The sequence below is a fragment of the Loxodonta africana genome, chromosome 14 (genome assembly GCF_030014295.1).
Source record: "Loxodonta africana isolate mLoxAfr1 chromosome 14, mLoxAfr1.hap2, whole genome shotgun sequence".
Lineage (NCBI taxonomy): Eukaryota > Metazoa > Chordata > Mammalia > Proboscidea > Elephantidae > Loxodonta > Loxodonta africana.
Window position 1 is genome coordinate 79,882,552 of NC_087355.1, and position 10,871 is coordinate 79,893,422.

Sequence of the window (10,871 nt, forward strand, 5' to 3'; positions counted from 1 at the left end):
TCAATTCACCTCATTCGTAGCCACCACTCGTCTGTCATTGGAGGCTTGTGTGTTGCTATGATACTGAACAGGTTTCAGTGGAGCCTCCAGAGTAAGACAGGCTAGGAAAGAAGGCCGGTGATTCTACGTCCAAAATTAAGTCAATGAAAACCCTATGGATCACAACGGTCCGATGTGCAGCCAATCATGGGGATGGCAGTGTTTTGTTCTGTTGTGCATAGGATCACCATGTGTCAGGGGCTGACTCAACAGCAGTTAATGCCAACAGCAGCAACGATGGTGGATGGCACTTTACAGTCACTGATAACCAGGAGCAGACATAATAGGGTTATTATCGCCTGTGCACATGTGAACTTGGGCATAGCTGTCCATGTTGTTATCACTTCAGTTACATGATAGGCATTGTTGATAAGATATGTGCTGTATTAGTTCCCATTTAAAGTCTATTAAAAAGATTACACCATAATTTGGCACTGGATCAAAAAGTTGTACATGCAGAAAGGCCCGGAAACAAGCAGCAGGAGGTAAATTTGAAATTAGTGAAGTAAAGATTCATTGGCAAGATGACAACAATTCTATATTTTCTCGCAAAGCAAATAGCAAGTGCTTTTACAGACTTTCAGTTGGAAGACACCCACAAGAGATGATGCTGTGTTACATTTTGTTACCACGATATCTGCAAAAGATTTGTCTGTCAAACACCAAGCGCTGCAATGGAAGGCAAAAGAAATTGTCAAATTCCTCAAAATAGATGGAAAAACTCTCATAGCAGCATGATGCTGGTGTGTTCAATGGGTGCTCCACAGGACTAAGCATCATTGTTTAATTGGCAGATTGTTTTCTTTCTTACTGGTAAAAAATATATAATAGTACAACTTACAATTGATGGCAAGTTGCATTAGATAAAATACAAAGTTGTTCTTCTTTTTCTCGGTATTATTATTATTATCATCCTGTAGTTGATGGGGAGCAGTTAAGCATGAGGATGCTGTTGTCATATTTGTGTCTTAGGAGAATGACTTTGTCCTTAGTTCCCCATCTGTGACATGAAAGGATCAGGTTACATTCTCAGGCACCTTTCTCCTCTAAGAGTTTCTGTCCATGAAATCCCCATGCTGGTGGCATGTGGTTGAAGACTTTCCGTTCCAGCTCCTGCATAGCATTTACATGGCTAATGTCTTAGACAAGGCCTGCTGACTTCCTCCATGGATGCAACCGTCAGATACCTATTACTGTTAATGGCAAGGTGGGGGCTGGCTTATCTTCAGGAGGCCTCCGTAGGGCAATTTGCAGATGAAGTAACAGGCATTGATCTGCAGCTCCTTGAAAGCTAGAGATGTGGTCCCTTGGTAAAGGTGCTGGACATATGCCTCAGTCGAAAGGACCATTAAAAGAGTGATATCCTCCAGTTAAAGCTGGGAGGAGGGAATAAATGGCTTTCTTTACAGAGGGGCCTAAAGAGGTCATATTAGCCCTATTGATCTGAGGATATGAGTGAACTGAGTTCCATCTGGACAGACAGCCTGTTAACTCCTGAGGGGTCAGAGTATGTGTGATAAAAAAAAATTGGCTTAAATTCTGCCACATCTTAGCTAGATGACCTTGGCCCCGGCTCTGAGCCCCTTTGAGATTCAGTTTCTCCATTTGTTTGTTGGGAACAGTAACATCTAATTAGCAAGGGGTGCTTTGAGGACAAAATCAAATAATAAATGAAGACTAGTCAGTAAATTAGATGACAGTACTAGTTATTCTGTACATACTCATTTTCTTCTGCTTTATTTACTGTCAAGTTTCATTTTTTTTCCTGTTTCTCCGACTAGAATTGGACTGGATATGAAACAAAAGAACTCATAATATATTAAGAACGCCTACAAACCAAAAATTAAAAGACAAACACTCCAATTAAAAAAATGGGCAAAAGTCTTGAACAGGCGCTTTAATAAAAAAGAAGATATCTGAACAGGTAATAAGTATATCAAGAGATGCTCAATATCAATAATAATCAGAGAAATGCAAAATGAAACCACAATGAGATATCTCTACAGGCCACTAGAATGGCTAAAACTGAAGACTCACAATATTAAGTGTTGACTAGGAAGTGGCACGAATGGAATTCTCATATTTTGCTGGTGGGAGTTAAAAAGAGATCAAATAATTTGAAAAGCTGTTTGTTTGCTTCTGGTAGGGTTAAACATATACTTACCATATGATAGAAAATCTACTTCTGGGTTCATTGGGAAGATAATAACTGAACATATCCACAAGAAGACTTGTACATGCTGCAGCTTTATTCATGAGGGCAAATAACTGGAACAATCCAAATATCCATAAACACGACAATGGATAAACAAATTGTGGTGTATCCTGGCAATAGAACACTACTCAGCAATCAAAAGGACAAACTAGTGGTATATGCAACAACATGGATGAATGTCAAAAATATATATTAAGTGGAAGAAGCCAGACACAAAAGAATAAATATTGTATGGTTCAGTTTTCATGAAATTGAAGAATAGGCAAAATTAATCTATGTGATAGAAATCACAACAATGGCCGCCTGGAGTAGGTGTTGGATTGATTGGAAAGGGACAGGAGAGAAACTTCTGGGGGTAATGGAAGTATTCTATACCTTCATTTGGTTGGTGATTACATGTGTGTATAATGCACTGAGCTCAACACTTAAGATCTGTACCTTTTACTAATAAAGAAGATAGAAATAGGAAAAAAGAAGGGAGAAAAAGAAACATAGCGTGTTGCCATGATTGGCTTCTGACAAGCATGGATTTGAACGCAGGTTCTTCCTGTACCAGCTGTGTGACCTTGAGTAAGTCACCTAGCCTTCCTGAGTCTTCAGAGAGCAATCACCTTTCCTTGCTTGTTGTGAAGATGAAGTCAGATATTGAATGGTACTTGCCCAGAGCCTGGCGTGGCTGACACACAATAAAGGATCAACTCTTCCCTCCTCTTCTTTCACTTCTCCATCCACCTCTTTTTCCAACTCATCACCTGACGTATAGAAGTTGACTAGACTTGAAATAAATAAAACAAGAAAACTGAGCATTGGAATCACCAACTGGCTTCACCAATGACACTCAATCTAAGAGCAGCTGACACAAGAGGTGAGTCCAGAGGGTGGCTTCAATTTTCACGTTGGGTGTGGGGTGTGAGGTCTTTCATTACCAGAAGTAACAGGTCAGGTGGGGGAAGGAGGGTCTCAGATCTGTCTAATGATCTCTGATGGTGGGGGGTGGGGAACTCAATAAGCACCAGAAAAGAACTCCAGAGTGACCGTCAGGTGAGACTGTCTCAGGTACCTTTTTATGTATTAAAAAATGATTTAGGATGGGAACTGCAAGTGCAGAGCAGTACCTCTCACTTTCGTGTAAAATTATGTAGCAGCTGAGCCGGTTCAGTGCTGATAAGCCCAGTGAATCCGTGGCCAGAAAAGCACCTCAGTTTGCACCTACAGAGAAGAGCACATACCTAGGAAAACAAACAAAAACACCTGCCATTTGTGGGTTTTGATATCAGGTTTAGCACCAGAGGGGAATGAATTAAAGTATGTAATTTTAATTTTCTGGAGCCAGATCCGCATTAAGTAAATGATGAGCTTTTGTCTTCAGCAACTTCAAAGCTTTTTAAAATAAATGAGGGCGTGAGTAACTTCAATTAAAGGAAATAACATTAAGAAACTCTCCAGAGAGAGCCTAATAAATTACGCTGCAGCCTAACTTTCCAAATACTGAGCACTATTTCCTTGAGAAATTTCTGAGGAAAAGATGTTGGAAAAGTATCCGTTAGGCTTAAACGGGATATATCTTTTTCGGAGCGTGGAGGGAAATGTATTGTAGTGTGCTAAAAGAGGAAAGGCTTCAGACTCAGAGGATTCAATCAACCAAGATTTATCGAACACTGAAGATGTGCCTGGCAATCTGCTCCCATAAAGGTAACCATACTGTACCCATTGCCGTTGAGCCGATTTCCACTCACAGGGACCCTATAGGACAGAGTAGAACTGCCCCATAGGGTTTCCAAGGCTGTAATCTGCATGGGAGCAGACTGTCACATCTTTCTCCCACGGAGTGGCTGGTGGGTTCGAACTCTCGACCTTTTAGTTAGCAGCCAAGCTCTTAACAACTGTGCCACCAGGGGTCCGTAAAGATTACAGCGTAGGAAACCCGAGAGTTCTACTTTGTCATACAGGGTCGCTATGAGTCAGAATTGACTTGATGGCGCACAACAAAAACAATACCATTGGCTAAGAAGCCCTGATGGTTCAATGGTTACATGCTAACTGAGAGGTCGGCGTTCTGAACTCACCCCGCGGCTCAGGGGAGAAAGACCTGGTGATCTGCTTCTGTAAAGACTACAGCCAAGAAAAGCCTATGGGGCATTTCCACTCTGTCACAGGGGGTCTCCATGAGTCGGAATTGACTCCATGGCATCCAATAACAACAACAACAACAACAACAAAAGATGTGCCAGGGACATGGGGATGGCTCGGGGACTCAGGCTGTTTTCATCCAGTGGCTCCACCATCCCCCAGGACTGTGGGGTCCTCCCTGTATTCTCTGCACCTACTGCACCAACAGGGGAAAAAACCACAGGGAGTCACGCAGGAGGTGGTAGAGTGGCATAAGTCACTCCAACACCAGCAGCCCACTGGCCAGCTGCAGGGTGGGGTGCTGGGAAATATGGGGTGCCAAGGAAAGAGAACATGGGTTTTGATCAGCAGCTGGCCAGATTCTGTCTCAGGGTAGAGAATATTTTCTTAAACAAGATACAAAAAATTAGGAATTACAGATGAAGACTTTTGGTAAATTTGACCATATGAATAATTAAACTCCTTAATGAGAAGGGTCAACTAAGCACAATTAAAATGCAAGCGCAGACTGGAAGAGGTATGGTATCACATACGACAGACACAGTTTTAGTATGCAGGAGACACACGCATACACACAGATTCTGTGAGTCAATAACAGGCAGCACAATAGAAAAATGCACAAAATTTATCCGTAAGCAATTCAGAAAAGGAGAATACTGAGTGCCATGTAAATATAAGAAAAGATGTTCAACCTTATCAGCAATCAGAGAGAAGCAAATTAAACCACAAGAAAAAAAGATACCATTTCATATCCGTAAGCCTGGCAACATTTTACAAATCTGAAAATACCAAGTGTCAGTAAGGGTGGAAGGAAGTGAAAACTTTCATATACTGATGATGGGATTATAAATTGCTACAACCACTTTGGAAAAGAGTTTGGCAACATTTAGATAAACTCAACATGTGCGCACCCTCTAGAATATACCTTGTATTTTCGCTTCTAGGTATATCTCACACATGTTCACAAGGAAAGTCTTACAAGGATGTTCACTGAAGTTACTTTTTAATAGCAGACATTTTGAAACAACGTACATGTCCATTAATAAGGGGATGGAGAAATGAAATGTAATTATTCGTAGAGATTATAATGAAGAAATCAGATCTATATGCATCAATATGGATAAATTTCAAAAATTCAGTGTTGGATAAAAAAAGAAAGCCACAGAGAGAATCACATAATGTATCGTTTATGTAATTAGAAAAGCGAACAAATCTTATATGTAATTTATGAATTGTGTATTATATATATGTAATTTATAACACAGTTATGTATATATTGACAGAGTGTCTTGGTGTCCTTGAGTGGCCATAACAAAATACTACAAAGTGGGTGGCTTTAAAGAACAAAAATTAATTTTTTCACAGTTCTGGGAGCTAGAAGTCTAAATTCAGGACATTGGCAGGTCCATGTCCTCTCTGTCCGCTCAAGGGGAAGAACATTCCTTGTCTCTTTCAGCTTCTGTTGCCCTAGGTGTTTTTGGCTTGTTGACGGATCCTCACCTGCTGTCTTCCCTCTCTGTGTGACTCTGTTCCCGTGTCTGTCCTTCTTTTTTATAAGCCACCACTGAGAAGGGTTTAGGATTAGGAGCCACCCTACCCTAGCATGATTTTGTTAACTGAACAAATAACAGAAGAGTCCTGGTGGCACAGTGGTTAAAGAGCTCAGCTGCTACAGAAATGTTGGCAGTTGGAACCTACCAGCTGCTCTGCAGGAGAAAGGTGTGGCAGTCTGCTTCTGTAAAGATTACAGCCTTGGAAACCCTATGGGGCAGTTCTACTCTGTCCTATATGGCCGCAATGAGTTGGAATTGACTATGATGAATTTTAACTGTTAACACTGGCAAAGAAAACTCTATTTCCTCAACAAGGTAACATTCACAGGTACAGGAGTTAGGACTTCAACATAATTTTTGGGGGGACACAATTCAATCCATAACAGTGATATTCTATATAAAATAAATGACAGTGGTCACCTTTAGGGAAGGGCGTGGAGAATTAAAATGGGAAAGGTGACATGGGGGGATTAAACTTTACCTGTAAATTTTTATGTCTTTAATTAAAAAAACCAAGAAACTCAAGTTGGAAGCAAATATTATACCATTTGTTCATTGTGGACATTTATAATATTTTATTATCCCTTATACATTTATATATTTTCAACATTTCTACTTGCAAAAAGACATCCTTGCCTTACCTCCATCTACTACAGGTGTCACCACTGGTATTATTTGGTCTCTTGTTAGCATTGAAATCCTTCAGTCTCCTGGAGAAAAACATGCACTGGGTGTGTTCATGAAATATTAATAAACCATTGTATACTCATGTCTTAATAGTTCCTCTATTGGTAAATGTTGTCCAAAAGTCTTATCCTGACCCAAGAAGAGAAGAGTTGGAAATGAGGGATGTTACAACAAGCAAACGTGCAAATATAGACAAAGGAAAATTTCCAATTACAATTATAGGGATCCACATAAATTACACCTGAAGAAGAATAAAGACATAACTGAAGTTTTCTTATCTGCTGGGAAAAAATGGCTCCCCTGGCAATGGAATCAAAGCAAAGTCAGACTAGAAGTTTCCCACTCTTGTCTCTACAAGTATCAGACAAAGTGGTATGGGGCATTTCAGAATATGGAAAACATGTTGCAGCCGTCAGGGTCTAATTATAGCTGACAAACTACTAAGCAATTTTGAGTAGAAAAGGATTTGATGTAGGGAACTAGTGCTTATACAGTTGCTGGCAGAGTTGGAGGAACAAACTCTGGGCTGAGTCTCCAGGAAAGCCCCCAGAAAAATATGGCAGAACTGCCTTGATGAGGTGACCATTACATTTGCCTCAGTTTGTAAGCTGGATGTCTTAATTTGGCTTCCCTCCAAAGCAGAGCCTGAAATAAGACTTGGATGCGGGTAGTTCACTTAGAAGTTTATCCCAGAAAGTCAGAGTGAGGAACTGAGAAGTATGAAACAGGAGAGAGGTGAAAGCCAGTAAGTTGTTCATTAATGAGAAGGTTACCTCTCATGGTAACTGAAACTCAGTTCTTCTGGAGGCCCTCTGACAAACCAAACATAGTGTGTCTCAGAATTATTACCCTTCCTAAGGCGAGAGACTGGGGCTTTTAGCCATGACAACTACTCCCTGTTGGTTGAGGGTTTGTCCCAGGGATGTTAACACCTTGTTGCTTCCAGGCAGCATCTGTATGGGCTGAGCAACATTCCATGGCTTTGGAGAAAGCCCTGAGGCAGAGACACAGAGTGATGCCACGGTGTGGGCAGAGGTTGAACATGGGCAGTGTGCCCCAAGCCATCTACCACAGCTCTACTAAAATCAAGTGGGCTGAAGGAACCCAGCATGGGGCATAAAAAGTGCCTGCCACTCTGCGAATTCAGAGTTTCTTTCCCAGCAGTTAGTTCCAAAATCACGCTAGTGAGGACTTGATCTGGGGATCAGGAAAATGACGCTGCAACTCTTGGTGCCAGATCTATGCCTCTCCTTCTAGATCTACCCCAGAAAAATGGTGGCTCCCCCACTGCTTCCTTTCTTTCTAGTTAACTCACTTCTGAATTCATGTTTGGAGTAAGCATAACTGATATGGGGAAGCTGAACCACATTCAGAATCCTAGCTGCAAGGGAGTCTGGTAAATGTGGTTTTTAGTTTTCTAGGCTCTGCAGTACTAAAAGGACCCTAGAGATAGGTTGGAACAGGTGTTGAGCCAACTGGACTTACTGTGTCTTCCCCACATATCTGACCTGATGTGTCTGGCCTTCCAGTTCCCCTTGCTTTGTGATTTTGGCTAGGCCAGTTTCTTCTCTGAAACTGTCTCTACTCAACACTATGCCCTTCCCTTCTGTGCTCAGCTCAGTGAAGGAAGCAGAGAACACCATCTTTAAGGGACTACATGAGCAATCTGTTCAACACAGAGCTCCCTGATTTGTTCTCTGGGCTCTTAACATAATTGTAATTATGCAATTATCAAAAAATATTGATTCGTTATCTGTCTCTCTGCTAGATCAGAGGTCCATGGGGGCAGGAATCCTGACCCTGACTTGTTCACTGTTAAATCCCTGGCACCTAGCATGTCCGTGGCACTCAGATATAGGCACTCAACACATAATTTGAATATATACATGAAAAAAAATGAGTTCTAGGCATTAGGTTTCTTTCATCTGTATAGGGGTGTTTTATCAGTATATAAGGAATAAAGCAGCCTACATTCAACATTATTGTGAGAGTAAGGACAATAAAAAAGGGTCTGGTCTAAAGTGACTAAATTATTCCACTGAGGGAGTGTGATATTTTTAGTTATTGCTGTTAACTAAGGGTTGCTATTTCTAGTCCTGGGCTGGAACAGACATTAGTGAGCCAGGCAGGTGGTCATAGACAGTATTTGAGAAGAAAAGGCAGCATGATACTTTCCCACTCTGATTGGTCTGGGGAATCTAAGAGTGACATGTTATGTGCTACTAAAAAATATCAAGGAAGAAGGACTGCTCTTGCTTATAGGACCCTGCTGAAGGAAAATTTCAAAATAATTGGATTTTATGGAAAAACAAATACAACCTTCGAGACTGGGAGGTATATCAAACTTGAGGTCCTCAAAGGTCCATTCGAGTTTTAACTTTGCTGACTTTTTGAACATTAGGATGGGAGGTACTGTTATGTAATAATAGCTAAAATTTTTTGAGTTACTTTGTGTTCCAAGAAGTGTTTAGATGCATTCTCTCTTCAAATTCTTGGAATAAGCCTAAATGTTAGGTATTATCATTATCTTCATTTTATAGGGAAGGACACTAAGGCTTGAAGAGGTTAATAACCTGCCCAAGGTCATGCAGATGACAATGAAGATTTTCAGTTCTGGCCTGCCTGACTCCAGAGTACATGCTCTTAACTACTACAGAATGGGGTGAAGAGCCCCAGGCTTCTCAGCTGACCTGGGTTCAAATCCAGGCTTTCCATTTTGTCATGGATTGAATTGTGTCTTCCCAAAACATATGTCAACTTGGTTAGGCCGTGATTCCTAGTGTTGTGTGGTTGTCCTCTATTTTGTGATTGTAATTTTCCTATGTGTTGTAAATTCTAATCTCTGCCTGTGGTTAATGAGACAAGATTAGATTATGTTAAAGAGGGTTGGGGTGGGATTGTAACACCCTTTCTAAGGTCACATCCCTGATCCAGTGAAACGAATTTTGCTGGGGTGTGGCCTGTACCACCTTTTATCTTACAAAAGATAAAAGGAAAGGGAGCCAGCAAAGGGGGAGGGGGGAAGGGGTGGGACCTCATACCACCAAGAAAGCAGCACTGGGAGCAGAGCTCATTCTTTGGACCCGAGGGTCCTGTGCAGAGAAGCTCCTAGCCCAGGGGAAGACTGATGACAAGGACCTTCCTCCAGAGCCCACACAGAAAGAAAGCCTTCCCCTGGAGCTGACACCCTGAATTTGGACTTCTAGCCTACTTAACTGTGAGAGAATAAACTTCTGTTTGTTGAAGCTATCCACTTGTGGTATTTCTGTTATAGGAGCACCAGATGACTAAGACACCTTTCCTTACTGATTGTGTGGTTGAAAATGACTGAACCTCAATTCCCTCAGCAGCGAATGGAATGGCAACACCTTCTTTGCGAGGTTGCTCTGAGAACTGGAGACAATGAATGTAGAGCACCTCATAGAGTAGGTGCTGAATCAATAGTGTTGCCACTTTGTGAAGACCACTAGGTTAGACAATGGAAGGGCAAAGTGACAGAGGTCTGGGGTGGGGATGAGTCAAAGAGGCATGAGGCAGAAGACACACACCTAACCTGTCTGCTGACTCCCTACAGGTAGGCTGTGGGCGCCTTACCTTTTCCATGCTTCTGCCTCCCCAAAATTTGTAAAGGGGAAGCCATGCACCTAGAGCACAGGCTAATTTCAAGGCATCGCCTAAGCCTTGATGAAACTGCTCCACTCACAAGTATTTTATCTTATGCCTGTGAAACTCTCACTGCAATCAAGGTAAAGAACATAGTCATCATCCCCCAAAGTTTCCTTCTGCCTCTTTGTAATCCCTTCTCCTCACCTCTCCCGCATGTCCCCAGGCAATCACTGATGTGTTTTCTGTCACTTCCTACAAAGGCAGTGATGGATATATTCCGGTCTTTGTCCTCAAGCTCCTAGTTTAGCGGGGAAAATGGACAAATAAAAAATTGCACATTTGCATTTCCTTGATCCTAACATGCTACTGAATTTATGATGCATGTCAATTGAGTAACAGTTTACGAGGATAAAAGAAACTATTAAATGTACATATTGCTTTTTAAAAAATTAATATTTTGTTGTGTTTTTGGTGAAGGTTACACAGCAGTTTAGGTTCCCATTCAACAACTTCTAAACAAGTTGTTCAGTGACATTGGTTACAGTCTTCACAATGTGTGAGCATTCTCAATATTTCCATTCTGGTGGTTTTGTTTCCCTTCATCTAGTTTCCCTGCCCCCTTACATATTCATCTTTGTTTT